A 22,132-nucleotide genomic window follows, 5' to 3' on the forward strand; every position below is an offset into this window, starting at 1 on the left:
TTTTGTAGAGAATTAAGTGTCCTACTTTTTATGTTCTATGATATTTTTTGATCAGATGCGTAGTTCTCGAGATATATCAATATATTTTAAAGTTCCGAAGCCGCACCAACATAATAGAGGTACAGAAACACTGTGGCCCCTTTCTTTGAGATAACTCTGCACTATTGCGAGCTGCAAATGCCACTTCCAGCTTAGCTGTGCAGAAGAAGAACAACAAGAAGAAGAAATATCTCGAAATATGTCCGTCAGGCCCCTTCCCTTGAGATAAATCTGCAAATATCTCGGAAACGAAGCGAGCTATGGCAAAATGTTAAGAGACCTTTTTTGTAGAGAATTAAGTTTCCTACTTTTTATGTTCTGTGAGATTTTTTGATCAGATGCGTAGTTCTCGAGATATATCAAGATATTTAAAAGTTCCGAAGCCGCACCAACATAATAGAGATACAGAAACACCGTGGCCCCTTTCTTTGAGATAACTCTGCACTATTGCGAGCTGGAGATGCCACTTCCAGTTTAGCTGTGCAGAAGAAGAACAACAAGAAGAAGAAATATCTCGAAATATGTCCGTCAGGCCCCTTCCCTTGAGATATATCTGCAAATATCTCGGAAACGAAGCGAGCTATGGCAAAATGTTAAGAGACCTTTTTTGTAGAGAATTATGTTTCCTACAAGTTATGTTCTATGATATTTTTTGATCAGAAGCGTAGTTTTCAAGATATATCGAGATATTTAAAAGATCCGAAGCCGCACCAACATAATAGAGATACAGAAACACCGTGGCCCCTTTCTTTGAGATAACTCTGCACTATTGCGACCTGCAAATGCCACTTCCAGCTCAGCTGTGCAGAAGAAGAACAACAAGAAGAAGAAATATCTCGAAATATGTCCGTCAGGCCAGTTCCTTTGAGCTGAATCTGCAAATATCTCGGAAACGAAGCGAGCTATGGCAAAATGTTAAGAGACGTTTTTTGTAGAGAATTATGTTTCCTACAATTTATGTTCTATGATATTTTTTGATCAGAAGCGTAGTTCTCGAGATATATCGAGATATTTAAAAGTTCCGAAGCCGCACCAACATAATAGGGATACAGAAACACCGTGGCCCCTTTCCTTGAGATAACTCTGCACTAGTGCGAGCCGCAAATGTCACTTCCAGCTTAGCTGTGCAGAAGAAGAACAACAAGAAGAAGAAATATCTCGAAATATGTCCGTCAGGCCCCTTCCCTTGAGATAAATCTGCAAATATCTCGGAAACGAAGCGAGCTATGGCAAAATGTTGAGAGACCTTTTTTGTAGAGAATTAAGTGTCCTACTTTTTATGTTCTATGATATTTTTTGATCAGATGCGTAGTTCTCGAGCTATATCAATATATTTTAAAGTTCCGAAGCCGCACCAACATAATAGAGGTACAGAAACACTGTGGCCCCTTTCTTTGAGATAACTCTGCACTATTGCGAGCTGCAAATGCCACTTCCAGCTTAGCTGTGCAGAAGAAGAACAACAAGAAGAAGAAATATCTCGAAATATGTCCGTCAGGCCCCTTCCCTTGAGATAAATCTGCAAATATCTCGGAAACGAAGCGAGCTATGGCAAAATGTTAAGAGACCTTTTTTGTAGAGAATTAAGTTTCCTACTTTTTATGTTCTGTGAGATTTTTTGATCAGATGCGTAGTTCTCGAGATATATCAAGATATTTAAAAGTTCCGAAGCCGCACCAACATAATAGAGATACAGAAACACCGTGGCCCCTTTCTTTGAGATAACTCTGCACTATTGCGAGCTGGAAATGCCACTTCCAGTTTAGCTGTGCAGAAGAAGAACAACAAGAAGAAGAAATATCTCGAAATATGTCCGTCAGGCCCCTTCCCTTGAGATATATCTGCAAATATCTCGGAAACGAAGCGAGCTATGGCAAAATGTTAAGAGACCTTTTTTGTAGAGAATTATGTTTCCTACAAGTTATGTTCTATGATATTTTTTGATCAGAAGCGTAGTTTTCAAGATATATCGAGATATTTAAAAGATCCGAAGCCGCACCAACATAATAGAGATACAGAAACACCGTGGCCCCTTTCTTTGAGATAACTCTGCACTATTGCGAGCTGCAAATGCCGCTTCGAGCTTAGCTGTGCAGAAGAAGAACAACAAGAAGAAGAAATATCTCGAAATATGTCCGTCAGACCCCTTCCCTTGAGATGAATCTGCAAATATCTCGGAAACGAACCGAGCTATGGCAAAATGTTAAGAGACCTTTTTTGTAGAGAATAATGTTTCCTACAATTTACGTTCTATGATATTTTTTGATCAGAAGCGTAGTTTTCGAGATATATCGAGATATTTAAAAGTTCCGAAGCCGCACCAACATAATAGAGATACAGAAACACCGTGGCCCCTTTCTTTGAGATAACTCTGCACTATTGCGACCTGCAAATGCCACTTCCAGCTCAGCTGTGCAGAAGAAGAACAACAAGAAGAAGAAATATCTCGAAATATGTCCGTCAGGCCCTTTCCCTTGAGATAAATCTGCAAATATCTCGGAAACGAAGCGAGCTATGGCAAAATGTTCAGAGACCTTTCTTGTAGAGAATTAAGTTTCCTACTTTTTATGTAGTATGATATTTTTTGATCAGATGCGTAGTTCTCGAGATATATCAAGATATTTAAAAGTTCCGAAGCCGCACCAACATAATAGAGATACAGAAACACCGTGGCCCCTTTCTTTGAGATAACTCTGCACTATTGCGCGCTGCGAATGCCACTTCCAGCTTAGCTGTGCAGAAGAAGAACAACAACAAGAAGAAATATCTCGAAATATGTCCGTCAGGCCCCTTCCCTTGAGATAAATCTGCAAATATCTCGGAAACGAAGCGAGCTATGGCAAAATATTAAGAGACCTTTTTTGTAGAGAATTAAGTTTCCTACTTTTTATGTTCTATGATATTTTTTGATCAGATGCGTAGTTCTCGAGATATATCAAGATATTTAAAAGTTCCGAAGCCGCACCAACATAATAGAGATACAGAAACACCGTGGCCCCTTTCTTTGAGATAACTCTGCACTATTGCGAGCTGCAAATGCCACGTCCAGCTTAGCTGTGCAGAAGAAGAACAACAAGAAGAAGAAATATCTCGAAATATGTCCGTCAGGCCCCTTCCCTTGAGATAAATCTGCAAATATCTCGGAAACGAAGCGAGCTATGGCAAAATGTTTAGAGACCTTTCTTGTAGAGAATTAAGTTTCCTACTTTTTATGTAGTATGATATTTTCTGATCAGATGCGTAGTTCTCGAGATATATCAAGATATTTAAAAGTTCCGAAGCCGCACCAACATAATAGAGATACAGAAACACCGTGGCCCCTTTCTTTGAGATAACTCTGCACTATTGCGCGCTGCAAATGCCACTTCCAGCTTAGCTGTGCAGAAGAAGACCAACAAGAAGAAGAAATATCTCGAAATATGTCCGTCAGGCCCCTTCCCTTGAGATAAATCTGCAAATATCTCGGAAACGAAGCGAGCTATGGCAAAATGTGAAGAGACCTTTTTTGTAGAGAATTCAGTTTCCTACTTTTTATGTTGTATGATATTTTTCGATCAGAGGCGTAGTTCTCGAGATATATCTAGATATTTAAAAGTTCCGAAGCCGCACCAACATAATAGAGATACAGAAACACTGTGGCCCCTTTCTTTGAGATAACTCTGCACTAGTGCGAGCCGCAAATGCCACTTCCAGCTTAGCTGTGCAGAAGAAGAACAAGAAGAAGAAGAAATATCTCGAAATATGTCCGTCAGGCCCCTTCCCTTGAGATAAATATGCAAATATCTCGGAAACGAAGCGAGCTATGGCAAAATGTTAAGAGACCTTTTTTGTAGAGAATTAAGTTCCCTACTTTTTATGTTCTATGATATTTTTTGATCAGATGCGTAGTTCTCGAGATATATCAAGATATTTAAAAGTTCCGAAGCCGCACCAACATAATAGAGATACAGAAACACCGTGGCCCCTTTCTTTGAGATAACTCTGCACTATTGCGCGCTGCAAATGCCACTTACAGCTTAGCTGTGCAGAAGAAGAACAACAAGAAGAAGAAATATCTCGAAATATGTCCGTCAGGCCCCTTCCCTTGAGATAAATGTGCAAATATCTCGGAAACGAAGCGAGCTATCGCAAAATGTTAAGAGACCTTTTTTGTAGAGAATTAAGTTTCCTACTTTTTATGTTCTATGATATTTTTCGATCAGAGGCGTAGTTCTCGAGATATATCAAGATATTTAAAAGTTCCGAAGCCGCACCAACATAATAGAGATACAGAAACACCGTGGCCCCTTTCTTTAAGATAACTCTGCACTATTGCGAGCTGCAAATGCAACTTCCAGCTTAGCTGTGCAGAGGAAGAACAACAAGAAGAAGAAATATCTCGAAATATGTCCGTCAGGCCAGTTCCTTTGAGCTGAATCTGCAAATATCTCGGAAACGAAGCGAGCTATGGCAAAATCTTAAGAGACGTTTTTTGTAGAGAATTATGTTTCCTACAATTTATGTTCTATGATATTTTTTGATCAGAAGCGTAGTTTTCGAGATATATCGAGATATTTAAAAGTTCCGAAGACGCACCAACATAATAGAGATACAGAAACACCGTGGCCCCTTTCTTTGAGATAACTGTGCACTAGTGCGAGCCGCAAATGCCACTTCCAGCTTAGCTGTGCAGAAGAAGAACAACAAGAAGAAGAAATATCTCGAAATATGTCCGTCAGGCCCCTTCCCTTGAGATATATCTGCAAATATCTCGGGAAGGAAGCGAGCTATGGCAAAATGTTAAGAGACCTCTTTTGTAGAGAATTAAGTTTCCTACTTTTCATGTTCTATGATATTTTTTGATCAGATGCGTAGTTCTCGAGATATATCAAGATATTTAAAAGTTCCGAAGCCGCACCAACATAATAGAGATACAGAAACACCGTGGCCCCTTTCTTTGAGATAAGTCTGCACTAGTGCGAGCCGCAAATGCCACTTCCAGCTTAGCTGTGCAGAAGAAGAACAACAAGAAGAAGAAATATCTCGAAATATGTCCGTCAGGCCCCTTCCCTTGAGATAAATCTGCAAATATCTCGGAAACGAAGCGAGCTATGGCAAAATGTTAAGAGACCTTTTTTGTAGAGAATTAAGTTTCCTGCTTTTTATGTTCTATGATATTTTTTGATCAGAAGCGTAGTTCTCGAGATATATCGAGATATTTAAAAGTTCCGAAGCCGCACCAACATAATAGGGATACAGAAACACCGTGGCCCCTTTCTTTGAGATAACTCTGCACTAGTGCGAGCCGCAAATGCCACTTCCAGCTTAGCTGTGCAGAAGAGGAACAACAAGAAGAAGAAATATCTCGAAATATGTCCGTCAGGCCCCTTCCCTTGAGATAAATCTGCAAATATCTCGGAAACGGAGAGAGCGATGGCAAAATGTTAAGAGACCTTTTTTGTAGAGAATTAAGTTTCCTACTTTTCATGTTCTATGATATTTTTTGATCAGATGCGTAGTTCTCGAGATATATCAAGATATTTAAAAGTTCCGAAGCCGCACCAACATAATAGAGATACAGAAACACCGTGGCCCCTTTCTTTGAGATAACTCTGCACTATTGCGAGCTGCAAATGCCACTTCCAGCTTAGCTGTGCAGAGGAAGAACAACAAGAAGAAGAAATATCTCGAAATATGTCCGTCAGGCCAGTTCCTTTGAGCTGAATCTGCAAATATCTCGGAAACGAAGCGAGCTATGGCAAAATGTTAAGAGACGTTTTTTGTAGAGAATTATGGTTCCTACAATTTATGTTCTATGATATTTTTTGATCAGAAGCGTAGTTTTCGAGATATATCGAGATATTTAAAAGTTCCGAAGACGCACCAACATAATAGAGATACAGAAACACCGTGGACCCTTTCTTTGAGATAACTGTGCACTAGTGCGAGCCGCAAATGCCACTTCCAGCTTAGCTGTGCAGAAGAAGAACAACAAGAAGAAGAAATATCTCGAAATATGTCCGTCAGGCCCCTTCCCTTGAGATAAATCTGCAAATATCTCGGAAACGAAGAGAGCTATGGCAAAATGTTAAGAGACGTTTTTTGTAGAGAATTATGTTTCCTACAATTTATGTTCTATGATATTTTTTGATCAGAAGCGTAGTTTTCGAGATATATCGAGATATTTAAAAGTTCCGAAAACGCACCAACATAATAGAGATACAGAAACACCGTGGCCCCTTTCTTTGAGATAACTGTGCACTAGTGCGAGCCGCAAATGCCACTTCCAGCTTAGCTGTGCAGAAGAAGAACAACAAGAAGAAGAAATATCTCGAAATATGTCCGTCAGGCCCCTTCCCTTGAGATATATCTGCAAATATCTCGGGAAGGAAGCGAGCTATGGCAAAATGTTAAGAAACCTCTTTTGTAGAGAATTAAGTTTCCTACTTTTCATGTTCTATGATATTTTTTGATCAGATGCGTAGTTCTCGAGATATATCAAGATATTTAAAAGTTCCGAAGCCGCACCAACATAATAGAGATACAGAAACACCGTGGCCCCTTTCTTTGAGATAAGTCTGCACTAGTGCGAGCCGCAAATGCCACTTCCAGCTTAGCTGTGCAGAAGAAGAACAACAAGAAGAAGAAATATCTCGAAATATGTCCGTCAGGCCCCTTCCCTTGAGATAAATCTGCAAATATCTCGGAAACGAAGCGAGCTATGGCAAAATGTTAAGAGACCTTTTTTGTAGAGAATTAAGTTTCCTGCTTTTTATGTTCTATGATATTTTTTGATCAGATGCGTAGTTCTCGAGATATATCAAGATATTTAAAAGTTCCGAAGCCGCACCAACATAATAGAGATACAGAAACACCGTGGCCCCTTTCTTTGAGATAACTCTGCACTAGTGCGAGCCGCAAATGCCACTTCCAGCTTAGCTGTGCAGAAGAGGAACAACAAGAAGAAGAAATATCTCGAAATATGTCCGTCAGGCCCCTTCCCTTGAGATAAATCTGCAAATATCTCGGAAACGGAGTGGGCTATGGCAAAATGTTAAGAGACCTTTTTTGTAGAGAATTAAGTTTCCTACTTTTCATGTTCTATGATATTTTTTGATCAGATGCGTAGTTCTCGAGATATATCGAGATATTTAAAAGTTCCGAAGCCGCACCAACATAGTAGGGGTACAGAAACACCGTGGCCCCTTTCTTTGAGATAACTCTGCACTAGTGCGAGCCGCAAATGCCACTTCCAGCTTAGCTGTGCAGAAGAGGAACAACAAGAAGAAGAAATATCTCGAAATATGTCCGTCAGGCCCCTTCCCTTGAGATAAATCTGCAAATATCTCGGAAACGGAGAGAGCTATGGCAAAATGTTAAGAGACCTTTTTTGTAGAGAATTAAGTTTCCTACTTTTCATGTTCTATGATATTTTTTGATCAGATGCGTAGTTCTCGAGATATATCAAGATATTTAAAAGTTCCGAAGCCGCACCAACATAATAGAGATACAGAAACACCGTGGCCCCTTTCTTTGAGATAACTCTGCACTATTGCGAGCTGCAAATGCCACTTCCAGCTTAGCTGTGCAGAGGAAGAACAACAAGAAGAAGAAATATCTCGAAATATGTCCGTCAGGCCAGTTCCTTTGAGCTGAATCTGCAAATATCTCGGAAACGAAGCGAGCTATGGCAAAATGTTAAGAGACGTTTTTTGTAGAGAATTATGTTTCCTACAATTTATGCTCTATGATATTTTTTGATCAGAAGCGTAGTTCTCGAGATATATCGAGATATTTAAAAGTTCCGAAGCCGCACCAACATAATAGGGATACAGAAACACCGTGGCCCCTTTCTTTGAGATAACTCTGCACTAGTGCGAGCCGCAAATGCCACTTCCAGCTTAGCTGTGCAGAAGAAGAACAACAAGAAGAAGAAATATCTCGAAATATGTCCGTCAGGCCCCTTCCCTTGAGATAAATCTGCAAATATCTCGGAAACGGAGAGAGCGATGGCAAAATGTTAAGAGACCTTTTTTGTAGAGAATTAAGTTTCCTACTTTTCATGTTCTATGATATTTTTTGATCAGATGCGTAGTTCTCGAGATATATCAAGATATTTAAAAGTTCCGAAGCCGCACCAACATAATAGAGATACAGAAACACCGTGGCCCCTTTCTTTGAGATAACTCTGCACTATTGCGAGCTGCAAATGCCACTTCCAGCTTAGCTGTGCAGAGGAAGAACAACAAGAAGAAGAAATATCTCGAAATATGTCCGTCAGGCCAGTTCCTTTGAGCTGAATCTGCAAATATCTCGGAAACGAAGCGAGCTATGGCAAAATGTTAAGAGACGTTTTTTGTAGAGAATTATGGTTCCTACAATTTATGTTCTATGATATTTTTTGATCAGAAGCGTAGTTTTCGAGATATATCGAGATATTTAAAAGTTCCGAAGACGCACCAACATAATAGAGATACAGAAACACCGTGGACCCTTTCTTTGAGATAACTGTGCACTAGTGCGAGCCGCAAATGCCACTTCCAGCTTAGCTGTGCAGAAGAAGAACAACAAGAAGAAGAAATATCTCGAAATATGTCCGTCAGGCCCCTTCCCTTGAGATAAATCTGCAAATATCTCGGAAACGAAGAGAGCTATGGCAAAATGTTAAGAGACGTTTTTTGTAGAGAATTATGTTTCCTACAATTTATGTTCTATGATATTTTTTGATCAGAAGCGTAGTTTTCGAGATATATCGAGATATTTAAAAGTTCCGAAGACGCACCAACATAATAGAGATACAGAAACACCGTGGCCCCTTTCTTTGAGATAACTGTGCACTAGTGCGAGCCGCAAATGCCACTTCCAGCTTAGCTGTGCAGAAGAAGAACAACAAGAAGAAGAAATATCTCGAAATATGTCCGTCAGGCCCCTTCCCTTGAGATATATCTGCAAATATCTCGGGAAGGAAGCGAGCTATGGCAAAATGTTAAGAAACCTCTTTTGTAGAGAATTAAGTTTCCTACTTTTCATGTTCTATGATATTTTTTGATCAGATGCGTAGTTCTCGAGATATATCAAGATATTTAAAAGTTCCGAAGCCGCACCAACATAATAGAGATACAGAAACACCGTGGCCCCTTTCTTTGAGATAAGTCTGCACTAGTGCGAGCCGCAAATGCCACTTCCAGCTTAGCTGTGCAGAAGAAGAACAACAAGAAGAAGAAATATCTCGAAATATGTCCGTCAGGCCCCTTCCCTTGAGATAAATCTGCAAATATCTCGGAAACGAAGCGAGCTATGGCAAAATGTTAAGAGACCTTTTTTGTAGAGAATTAAGTTTCCTGCTTTTTATGTTCTATGATATTTTTTGATCAGATGCGTAGTTCTCGAGATATATCAAGATATTTAAAAGTTCCGAAGCCGCACCAACATAATAGAGATACAGAAACACCGTGGCCCCTTTCTTTGAGATAACTCTGCACTAGTGCGAGCCGCAAATGCCACTTCCAGCTTAGCTGTGCAGAAGAGGAACAACAAGAAGAAGAAATATCTCGAAATATGTCCGTCAGGCCCCTTCCCTTGAGATAAATCTGCAAATATCTCGGAAACGGAGTGGGCTATGGCAAAATGTTAAGAGACCTTTTTTGTAGAGAATTAAGTTTCCTACTTTTCATGTTCTATGATATTTTTTGATCAGATGCGTAGTTCTCGAGATATATCGAGATATTTAAAAGTTCCGAAGCCGCACCAACATAGTAGGGGTACAGAAACACCGTGGCCCCTTTCTTTGAGATAACTCTGCACTAGTGCGAGCCGCAAATGCCACTTCCAGCTTAGCTGTGCAGAAGAGGAACAACAAGAAGAAGAAATATCTCGAAATATGTCCGTCAGGCCCCTTCCCTTGAGATAAATCTGCAAATATCTCGGAAACGGAGAGAGCTATGGCAAAATGTTAAGAGACCTTTTTTGTAGAGAATTAAGTTTCCTACTTTTCATGTTCTATGATATTTTTTGATCAGATGCGTAGTTCTCGAGATATATCAAGATATTTAAAAGTTCCGAAGCCGCACCAACATAATAGAGATACAGAAACACCGTGGCCCCTTTCTTTGAGATAACTCTGCACTATTCCGAGCTGTAAATGCCACTTCCAGCTTAGCTGTGCAGAAGAAGAACAACAAGAAGAAGAAATATCTCGAAATATGTCCGTCAGGCCCCTTCCCTTGAGATATATCTGCAAATATCTCGGAAACGAAGCGAGCTATGGCAAAATGTTAAGAGACCTTTTTTGTAGAGAATTAAGTTTCCTACTTTTTATGTTCTATCATATTTTTTGATCAGATGCGTAGTTCTCGAGATATATCAAGATATTTAAAAGTTCCGAAGCCGCACCAACATAATAGAGATACAGAAACACCGTGGCCCCTTTCTTTAAGATAACTCTGCACTATTGCGAGCTGCAAATGCCACTTCCAGCTTAGCTGTGCAGAGGAAGAACAACAAGAAGAAGAAATATCTCGAAATATGTCCGTCAGGCCAGTTCCTTTGAGCTGAATCTGCAAATATCTCGGAAACGAAGCGAGCTATGGCAAAATGTTAAGAGACGTTTTTTGTAGAGAATTATGTTTCCTACAATTTATGCTCTATGATATTTTTTGATCAGAAGCGTAGTTCTCGAGATATATCGAGATATTTAAAAGTTCCGAAGCCGCACCAACATAATAGGGATACAGAAACACCGTGGCCCCTTTCTTTGAGATAACTCTGCACTAGTGCGAGCCGCAAATGCCACTTCCAGCTTAGCTGTGCAGAAGAAGAACAACAAGAAGAAGAAATATCTCGAAATATGTCCGTCAGGCCCCTTCCCTTGAGATAAATCTGCAAATATCTCGGAAACGAAGAGAGCTATGGCAAAATGTTAAGAGACGTTTTTTGTAGAGAATTATGTTTCCTACAATTTATGTTCTATGATATTTTTTGATCAGAAGCGTAGTTTTCGAGATATATCGAGATATTTAAAAGTTCCGAAGACGCACCAACATAATAGAAAGACAGAAACACCGTGGCCCCTTTCTTTGAGATAACTGTGCACTAGTGCGAGCCGCAAATGCCACTTCCAGCTTAGCTGTGCAGAAGAAGAACAACAAGAAGAAGAAATATCTCGAAATATGTCCGTCAGGCCCCTTCCCTTGAGATATATCTGCAAATATCTCGGGAAGGAAGCGAGCTATGGCAAAATGTTAAGAGACCTCTTTTGTAGAGAATTAAGTTTCCTACTTTTCATGTTCTATGATATTTTTTGATCAGATGCGTAGTTCTCGAGATATATCAAGATATTTAAAAGTTCCGAAGCCGCACCAACATAATAGAGATACAGAAACACCGTGGCCCCTTTCTTTGAGATAAGTCTGCACTAGTGCGAGCCGCAAATGCCACTTCCAGCTTAGCTGTGCAGAAGAAGAACAACAAGAAGAAGAAATATCTCGAAATATGTCCGTCAGGCCCCTTCCCTTGAGATAAATCTGCAAATATCTCGGAAACGAAGCGAGCTATGGCAAAATGTTAAGAGACCTTTTTTGTAGAGCATTAAGTTTCCTGCTTTTTATGTTCTATGATATTTTTTGATCAGATGCGTAGTTCTCGAGATATATCAAGATATTTAAAAGTTCCGAAGCCGCACCAACATAATAGGGATACAGAAACACCGTGGCCCCTTTCTTTGAGATAACTCTGCACTATTGCGAGCTGCAAATGCCACTTCCAGCTTAGCTGTGCAGAGGAAGAACACAAAGAAGAAGAAATATCTCGAAATATGTCCGTCAGGCCAGTTCCTTTGAGCTGAATCTGCAAATATCTCGGAAACGAAGCGAGCTATGGCAAAATGTTAAGAGACGTTTTTTGTAGAGAATTATGTTTTCTACAATTTATGTTCTATGATATTTTTTGATCAGAAGCGTAGTTCTCGAGATATATCGAGATATTTAAAAGTTCCGAAGCCGCACCAACATAATAGGGATACAGAAACACCGTGGCCCCTTTCTTTGAGATAACTCTGCACTAGTGCGAGCCGCAAATGCCACTTCCAGCTTAGCTGTGCAGAAGAGGAACAACAAGAAGAAGAAATATCTCGAAATATGTCCGTCAGGCCCCTTCCCTTGAGATAAATCTGCAAATATCTCGGAAACGGAGGGAGCTATGGCAAAATGTTAAGAGACCTTTTTTGTAGAGAATTAAGTTTCCTACTTTTCATGTTCTATGATATTTTTTGATCAGATGCGTAGTTCTCGAGATATATCAAGATATTTAAAAGTTCCGAAGCCGCACCAACATAATAGAGATACAGAAACACCGTGGCCCCTTTCTTTGAGATAACTCTGCACTATTCCGAGCTGTAAATGCCACTTCCAGCTTAGCTGTGCAGAAGAAGAACAACAAGAAGAAGAAATATCTCGAAATATGTCCGTCAGGCCCCTTCCCTTGAGATATATCTGCAAATATCTCGGAAACGAAGCGAGCTATGGCAAAATGTTAAAAGACCTTTTTTGTAGAGAATTATGTTTCCTACAATTTATGTTCTATGATATTTTTTGATCAGAAGCGTAGTTCTCGAGATATATCGAGATATTTAAAAGTTCCGAAGCCGCACCAACATAATAGGGATACAGAAACACCGTGGCCCCTTTCTTTGAGATAACTCTGCACTAGTGCGAGCCACAAATGCCACTTCCAGCTTAGCTGTGCAGAAGAAGAACAACAAGAAGAAGAAATATCTCGAAATATGTCCGTCAGGCCCCTTCCCTTGAGATAAATCTGCAAATATCTCGGAAACGAAGAGAGCTATGGCAAAATGTTAAGAGACCTTTTTTGTAGAGAATTAAGTTTCCTACTTTTCATGTTCTATGATATTTTTTGATCAGATGCGTAGTTCTCGAGATATATCAAGATATTTAAAAGTTCCGAAGCCGCACCAACATAATAGAGATACAGAAACACCGTGGCCCCTCTCTTTGAGATAACTCTGCACTATTGCGAGCTGGAAATGCCACTTCCAGTTTAGCTGTGCAGAAGAAGAACAACAAGAAGAAGAAATATCTCGAAATATGTCCGTTAGGCCCCTTCCCTTGAGATAAATCTGCAAATATCTCGGAAACGAAGCGAGCTATGGCAAAATGTTAACAGACCTTTTTTGTAGAGAATTAAGTTTCCTACTTTTTATGTTCTATGATATTTTTTGATCAGATGCGTAGTTCTCGAGATATATCAAGATATTTAAAAGTTCCGAAGCCGCACCAACATAATAGAGATACAGAAACACCGTGGCCCCTCTCTTTGAGATAACTCTGCACTATTCCGAGCTGTAAATGCCACTTCCAGCTTAGCTGTGCAGAAGAAGAACAACAAGAAGAAGAAATATCTCGAAATATGTCCGTCAGGCCAGTTCCTTTGAGCAGAATCTGCAAATATCTCGGAAACGAAGCGAGCTATGGCAAAATGTTAAGAGACGTTTTTTGTAGAGAATTATGTTTCCTACAATTTATGTTCTATGATATTTTTTGATCAGAAGCGTAGTTCTCGAGATATATCGAGATATTTAAAAGTTCCGAAGCCGCACCAACATAATAGGGATACAGAAACACCGTGGCCCCTTTCTTTGAGATAACTCTGCACTAGTGCGAGCCGCAAATGCCACTTCCAGCTTAGCTGTGCAGAAGAAGAACAACAAGAAGAAGAAATATCTCGAAATATGTCCGTCAGGCCCCTTCCCTTGAGATAAATCTGCAAATATCTCGGAAACGAAGAGAGCTATGGCAAAATGTTAAGAGACGTTTTTTGTAGAGAATTATGTTTCCTACAATTTATGTTCTATGATATTTTTTGATCAGAAGCGTAGTTTTCGAGATATATCGAGATATTTAAAAGTTCCGAAGACGCACCAACATAATAGAAATACAGAAACACCGTGGCCCCTTTCTTTGAGATAACTGTGCACTAGTGCGAGCCGCAAATGCCACTTCCAGCTTAGCTGTGCAGAAGAAGAACAACAAGAAGAAGAAATATCTCGAAATATGTCCGTCAGGCCCCTTCCCTTGAGATATATCTGCAAATATCTCGGGAAGCAAGCGAGCTATGGCAAAATGTTAAGAGACCTCTTTTGTAGAGAATTAAGTTTCCTACTTTTCATGTTCTATGATATTTTTTGATCAGATGCGTAGTTCTCGAGATATATCAAGATATTTAAAAGTTCCGAAGCCGCACCAACATAATAGAGATACAGAAACACCGTGGCCCCTTTCTTTGAGATAAGTCTGCACTAGTGCGAGCCGCAAATGCCACTTCCAGCTTAGCTGTGCAGAAGAAGAACAACAAGAAGAAGAAATATCTCGAAATATGTCCGTCAGGCCCCTTCCCTTGAGATAAATCTGCAAATATCTCGGAAACGAAGCGAGCTATGGCAAAATGTTAAGAGACCTTTTTTGTAGAGAATTAAGTTTCCTGCTTTTTATGTTCTATGATATTTTTTGATCAGATGCGTAGTTCTCGAGATATATCAAGATATTTAAAAGTTCCGAAGCCGCACCAACATAATAGAGATACAGAAACACCGTGGCCCCTTTCTTTGAGATAACTCTGCACTATTGCGAGCTGCAAATGCCACTTCCAGCTTAGCTGTGCAGAGGAAGAACAAAAAGAAGAAGAAATATCTCGAAATATGTCCGTCAGGCCAGTTCCTTTGAGCTGAATCTGCAAATATCTCGGAAACGAAGCGAGCTATGGCAAAATGTTAAGAGACGTTTTTTGTAGAGAATTATGTTTCCTACAATTTATGTTCTATGATATTTTTTGATCAGAAGCGTAGTTCTCGAGATATATCGAGATATTTAAAAGTTCCGAAGCCGCACCAACATAATAGGGATACAGAAACACCGTGGCCCCTTTCTTTGAGATAACTCTGCACTAGTGCGAGCCGCAAATGCCACTTCCAGCTTAGCTGTGCAGAAGAGGAACAACAAGAAGAAGAAATATCTCGAAATATGTCCGTCAGGCCCCTTCCCTTGAGATAAATCTGCAAATATCTCGGAAACGGAGGGAGCTATGGCAAAATGTTAAGAGCCCTTTTTTGTAGAGAATTAAGTTTCCTACAATTTATGTTCTATGATATTTTTTGATCAGAAGCGTAGTTTTCGAGATATATCGAGATATTTAAAAGTTCCGAAGACGCACCAACATAATAGAAACACAGAAACACCGTGGCCCCTTTCTTTGAGATAACTGTGCACTAGTGCGAGCCGCAAATGCCACTTCCAGCTTAGCTGTGCAGAAGAAGAACAACAAGAAGAAGAAATATCTCGAAATATGTCCGTCAGGCCCCTTCCCTTGAGATATATCTGCAAATATCTCGGGAAGGAAGCGAGCTATGGCAAAATGTTAAGAGACCTCTTTTGTAGAGAATTAAGTTTCCTACTTTTCATGTTCTATGATATTTTTTGATCAGATGCGTAGTTCTCGAGATATATCAAGATATTTAAAAGTTCCGAAGCCGCACCAACATAATAGAGATACAGAAACACCGTGGCCCCTTTCTTTGAGATAAGTCTGCACTAGTGCGAGCCGCAAATGCCACTTCCAGCTTAGCTGTGCAGAAGAAGAACAACAAGAAGAAGAAATATCTCGAAATATGTCCGTCAGGCCCCTTCCCTTGAGATAAATCTGCAAATATCTCGGAAACGAAGCGAGCTATGGCAAAATGTTAAGAGACCTTTTTTGTAGAGAATTAAGTTTCCTGCTTTTTATGTTCTATGATATTTTTTGATCAGATGCGTAGTTCTCGAGATATATCAAGATATTTAAAAGTTCCGAAGCCGCACCAACACAATAGAGATACAGAAACACCGTGGCCCCTTTCTTTGAGATAACTCTGCACTATTGCGAGCTGCAAATGCCACTTCCAGCTTAGCTGTGCAGAGGAAGAACAAAAAGAAGAAGAAATATCTCGAAATATGTCCGTCAGTCCAGTTCCTTTGAGCTGAATCTGCAAATATCTCGGAAACGAAGCGAGCTATGGCAAAATGTTAAGAGACGTTTTTTGTAGAGAATTATGTTTCCTACAATTTATGTTCTATGATATTTTTTGATCAGAAGCGTAGTTCTCGAGATATATCGAGATATTTAAAAGTTCCGAAGCCGCACCAACATAATAGGGATACAGAAACACCGTGGCCCCTTTCTTTGAGATAACTCTGCACTAGTGCGAGCCGCAAATGCCACTTCCAGCTTAGCTGTGCAGAAGAGGAACAACAAGAAGAAGAAATATCTCGAAATATGTCCGTCAGGCCCCTTCCCTTGAGATAAATCTGCAAATATCTCGGAAACGGAGGGAGCTATGGCAAAATGTTAAGAGACCTTTTTTGTAGAGAATTAAGTTTCCTACTTTTCAGGTTCTATGATATTTTTTGATCAGATGCGTAGTTCTCGAGATATATCAAGATATTTAAAAGTTCCGAAGCCGCACCAACATAATAGAGATACAGAAACACCGTGGCCCCTTTCTTTGAGATAACTCTGCACTATTCCGAGCTGTAAATGCCACTTCCAGCTTAGCTGTGCAGAAGAAGAACAACAAGAAGAAGAAATATCTCGAAATATGTCCGTCAGGCCCCTTCCCTTGAGATATATCTGCAAATATCTCGGAAACGAAGCGAGCTATGGCAAAATGTTAAGAGACCTTTTTTGTAGAGAATTATGTTTCCTACAATTTATGTTCTATGATATTTTTTGATCAGAAGCGTAGTTCTCGAGATATATCGAGATATTTAAAAGTTCCGAAGCCGCACCAACATAATAGGGATACAGAAACACCGTGGCCCCTTTCTTTGAGATAACTCTGCACTAGTGCGAGCCGCAAATGCCACTTCCAGCTTAGCTGTGCAGAAGAAGAACAACAAGAAGAAGAAATATCTCGAAATATGTCCGTCAGGCCCCTTCCCTTGAGATAAATCTGCAAATATCTCGGAAACGAAGCGAGCTATGGCAAAATGTTAAGAGACCTTTTTTGTACAGAATTATCTTTCCTACTTTTTATGTTCTATGATATTTTTTGATCGGATGCGTAGTTCTCGAGATATATCAAGATATTTAAAAGTTCCGAAGCCGCACCAACATAATAGAGATACAGAAACACCGTGGCCCCTTTCTTTGAGATAACTCTGCACTATTGCGCGCTGCAAATGCCACTTCCAGCTTAGCTGTGCAGAAGAAGAACAACAAGAAGAAGAAATATCTCGAAATATGCCCGTCAGGCCCCTTCCATTGAGATAAATCTGCAAATATCTCGGAAACGAAGCGAGGTATGGCAAAATGTTAAGAGACCTTTTTTGTAGAGAATTAAGTTTCCTACTTTTTATGTTCTATGATATTTTTTGATCAGATGCGTAGTTCTCGAGATATATCCAGATATTTAAAAGTTCCGAAGCGGCACCAAGATAATAGAGATACAGAAACACCGTGGCCCCTTTCTTTGAGGTAACTCTGCACTATTGCGAGCTGCAAATGCCACTTCCAGCTTAGCTGTGCAGAAGAAGAACAACAAGAAGAAGAAATATCTCGAAATATGTCCGTCAGGCCCCTTCCCTTGAGATAAATCTGCAAATATCTCGGAAACGAAGCGAGCTATGGCAAAATGTGAAGAGACGTTTTTTGTAGAGAATTATGTTTCCTACAATTTATGTTCTATGATATTTTTTGATCAGAAGCGTAGTTTTCGCGATATATCGAGATATTTAAAAGTTCCGAAGCCGCACCAACATAATAGAGATACAGAAACACCGTGGCCCCTTTCTTTGAGATAACTCTGCACTAGTGCGAGCCGCAAATGCCACTTCCAGCTTAGCTGTGCAGAAGAAGAACAACAAGAAGAAGAAATATCTCGAAATATGTCCGAGAGGCCCCTTCCCTTGAGATAAATCTGCAAATATGTCGGAAACGAAGCGAGCGATGGCGAAATGTTAAGAGACCTTTTTTGTAGAGAATCAAGTTTCCTACGTTTTATCTTCTATGATATTTTTTGATCAGATGCGTAGTTCTCGAGATATATCAAGATATTTAAAAGTTCCGAAGCCGCACCAACATAATAGAGATACAGAAATACCGTGGCCCCTCTCTTTGAGATAACTCTGCACTATTGCGAGCTGCAAATGCCACTTCCAGCTTAGCTGTGCAGAAGAAGAACAACAAGAAGAAGAAACATCTCGAAATATGTCCGTCAGGCCCCTTCCCTTGAGATAAATCTGCAAATATCTCGGAAACGAAGCGAGCTATGGCAAAATGTTTAGAGACCTTTCTTGTAGAGAATTAAGTTTCCTACTTTTTATGTAGTATGATATTTTTTGATCAGATGCGTAGTTCTCGAGATATATCAAGATATTTAAAAGTTCCGAAGCCGCACCAACATAATAGAGATACAGAAATACCGTGGCCCCTCTCTTTGAGATAACTCTGCACTATTGCGAGCTGCAAATGCCACTTCCAGCTTAGCTGTGCAGAAGAAGAACAACAAGAAGAAGAAACATCTCGAAATATGTCCGTCAGGCCCCTTCCCTTGAGATAAATCTGCAAATATCTCGGAAACGAAGCGAGCTATGGCAAAATGTTTAGAGACCTTTCTTGTAGAGAATTAAGTTTCCTACTTTTTATGTAGTATGATATTTTTTGATCAGATGCGTAGTTCTCGAGATATATCAAGATATTTAAAAGTTCCGAAGCCGCACCAACATAATAGAGATACAGAAACACCGTGGCCCCTTTCTTTGAGATAACTCTGCACTATTGCGCGCTGCAAATGCCACTTCCAGCTTAGCTGTGCAGAAGAAGAACAACAAGAAGAAGAAATATCTCGAAATATGTCCGTCAGGCCCCTTCCCTTGAGATAAATCTGCAAATATCTCGGAAACGAAGCGAGCTATGGCAAAATGTTAAGAGACCTTTTTTGTAGAGAATTATGTTTCCTACAATTTATCTTCTACGATATTTTTTGATCAGAAGCGTAGTTTTCGAGATATATCGAGATATTTAAAAGTTCCGAAGCCGCACCAACATAATAGAGATACAGAAACACCGTGGCCCCTTTCTTTGGGATAACTCTGCACTATTGCGAGCTGCAAATGCCACTTCCAGCTTAGCTGTGCAGAAGAAGAACAACAAGAAGAAGGAATATCTCGAAATATGTCCGTCAGGCCACTTCCCTTGAGATAAATCTGCAAATATCTCGGAAACGAAGCGAGCTATGGCAAAATGTTAAGAGACCTTTTTTGTAGAGAATTAAGTTTCCTACTTTTTATGTTCGATGATATTTTTTGATCAGATGCGTAGTTCTCGAGATATACCAAGATATTTAAAAGTTCCGAAGCCGCACCAACATAATAGAGATACAGAAACACCGTGGCCCCTTTCTTTGAGATAACTCTGCACAATTGCGAGCTGCAAATGCCACTTCCAGCTTAGCTGTGCAGAAGAAGAACAACAAGAAGAAGAAATATCTCGAAATATGTCCGTCAGGCCAGTTCCTTTGAGCTGAATCTGCAAATATCTCGGAAACGAAGCGAGCTATGGCAAAATGTTAAGAGACGTTTTTTGTAGAGAATTATGTTTCCTACAATTTATGTTCTATGATATTTTTTGATCAGAAGCGTAGTTCTCGAGATATATCGAGATATTTAAAAGTTCCGAAGCCGCACCAACATAATAGGGATACAGAAACACCGTGGCCCCTTTCTTTGAGATAACTCTGCACTAGTGCGAGCCGCAAATGCCACTTCCAGCTTAGCTGTGCAGAAGAGGAACAACAAGAAGAAGAAATATCTCGAAATATGTCCGTCAGGCCCCTTCCCTTGAGATAAATCTGCAAATATCTCGGAAACGGAGGGAGCTATGGCAAAATGTTAAGAGCCCTTTTTTGTAGAGAATTAAGTTTCCTACAATTTATGTTCTATGATATTTTTTGATCAGAAGCGTAGTTTTCGAGATATATCGAGATATTTAAAAGTTCCGAAGACGCACCAACATAATAGAAACACAGAAACACCGTGGCCCCTTTCTTTGAGATAACTGTGCACTAGTGCGAGCCGCAAATGCCACTTCCAGCTTAGCTGTGCAGAAGAAGAACAACAAGAAGAAGAAATATCTCGAAATATGTCCGTCAGGCCCCTTCCCTTGAGATATATCTGCAAATATCTCGGGAAGGAAGCGAGCTATGGCAAAATGTTAAGAGACCTCTTTTGTAGAGAATTAAGTTTCCTACTTTTCATGTTCTATGATATTTTTTGATCAGATGCGTAGTTCTCGAGATATATCAAGATATTTAAAAGTTCCGAAGCCGCACCAACATAATAGAGATACAGAAACACCGTGGCCCCTTTCTTTGAGATAAGTCTGCACTAGTGCGAGCCGCAAATGCCACTTCCAGCTTAGCTGTGCAGAAGAAGAACAACAAGAAGAAGAAATATCTCGAAATATGTCCGTCAGGCCCCTTCCCTTGAGATAAATCTGCAAATATCTCGGAAACGAAGCGAGCTATGGCAAAATGTTAAGAGACCTTTTTTGTAGAGAATTAAGTTTCCTGCTTTTTATGTTCTATGATATTTTTTGATCAGATGCGTAGTTCTCGAGATATATCAAGATATTTAAAAGTTCCGAAGCCGCACCAACACAATAGAGATACAGAAACACCGTGGCCCCTTTCTTTGAGATAACTCTGCACTATTGCGAGCTGCAAATGCCACTTCCAGCTTAGCTGTGCAGAGGAAGAACAAAAAGAAGAAGAAATATCTCGAAATATGTCCGTCAGTCCAGTTCCTTTGAGCTGAATCTGCAAATATCTCGGAAACGAAGCGAGCTATGGCAAAATGTTAAGAGACGTTTTTTGTAGAGAATTATGTTTCCTACAATTTATGTTCTATGATATTTTTTGATCAGAAGCGTAGTTCTCGAGATATATCGAGATATTTAAAAGTTCCGAAGCCGCACCAACATAATAGGGATACAGAAACACCGTGGCCCCTTTCTTTGAGATAACTCTGCACTAGTGCGAGCCGCAAATGCCACTTCCAGCTTAGCTGTGCAGAAGAGGAACAACAAGAAGAAGAAATATCTCGAAATATGTCCGTCAGGCCCCTTCCCTTGAGATAAATCTGCAAATATCTCGGAAACGGAGGGAGCTATGGCAAAATGTTAAGAGACCTTTTTTGTAGAGAATTAAGTTTCCTACTTTTCAGGTTCTATGATATTTTTTGATCAGATGCGTAGTTCTCGAGATATATCAAGATATTTAAAAGTTCCGAAGCCGCACCAACATAATAGAGATACAGAAACACCGTGGCCCCTTTCTTTGAGATAACTCTGCACTATTCCGAGCTGTAAATGCCACTTCCAGCTTAGCTGTGCAGAAGAAGAACAACAAGAAGAAGAAATATCTCGAAATATGTCCGTCAGGCCCCTTCCCTTGAGATATATCTGCAAATATCTCGGAAACGAAGCGAGCTATGGCAAAATGTTAAGAGACCTTTTTTGTAGAGAATTATGTTTCCTACAATTTATGTTCTATGATATTTTTTGATCAGAAGCGTAGTTCTCGAGATATATCGAGATATTTAAAAGTTCCGAAGCCGCACCAACATAATAGGGATACAGAAACACCGTGGCCCCTTTCTTTGAGATAACTCTGCACTAGTGCGAGCCGCAAATGCCACTTCCAGCTTAGCTGTGCAGAAGAAGAACAACAAGAAGAAGAAATATCTCGAAATATGTCCGTCAGGCCCCTTCCCTTGAGATAAATCTGCAAATATCTCGGAAACGAAGCGAGCTATGGCAAAATGTTAAGAGACCTTTTTTGTACAGAATTATCTTTCCTACTTTTTATGTTCTATGATATTTTTTGATCGGATGCGTAGTTCTCGAGATATATCAAGATATTTAAAAGTTCCGAAGCCGCACCAACATAATAGAGATACAGAAACACCGTGGCCCCTTTCTTTGAGATAACTCTGCACTATTGCGCGCTGCAAATGCCACTTCCAGCTTAGCTGTGCAGAAGAAGAACAACAAGAAGAAGAAATATCTCGAA

Source organism: Osmia lignaria, unplaced genomic scaffold (assembly GCF_051020975.1).
Source record: "Osmia lignaria lignaria isolate PbOS001 unplaced genomic scaffold, iyOsmLign1 scaffold0011, whole genome shotgun sequence".
In the NCBI taxonomy this organism is placed as follows: Eukaryota; Metazoa; Arthropoda; class Insecta; order Hymenoptera; family Megachilidae; genus Osmia; species Osmia lignaria.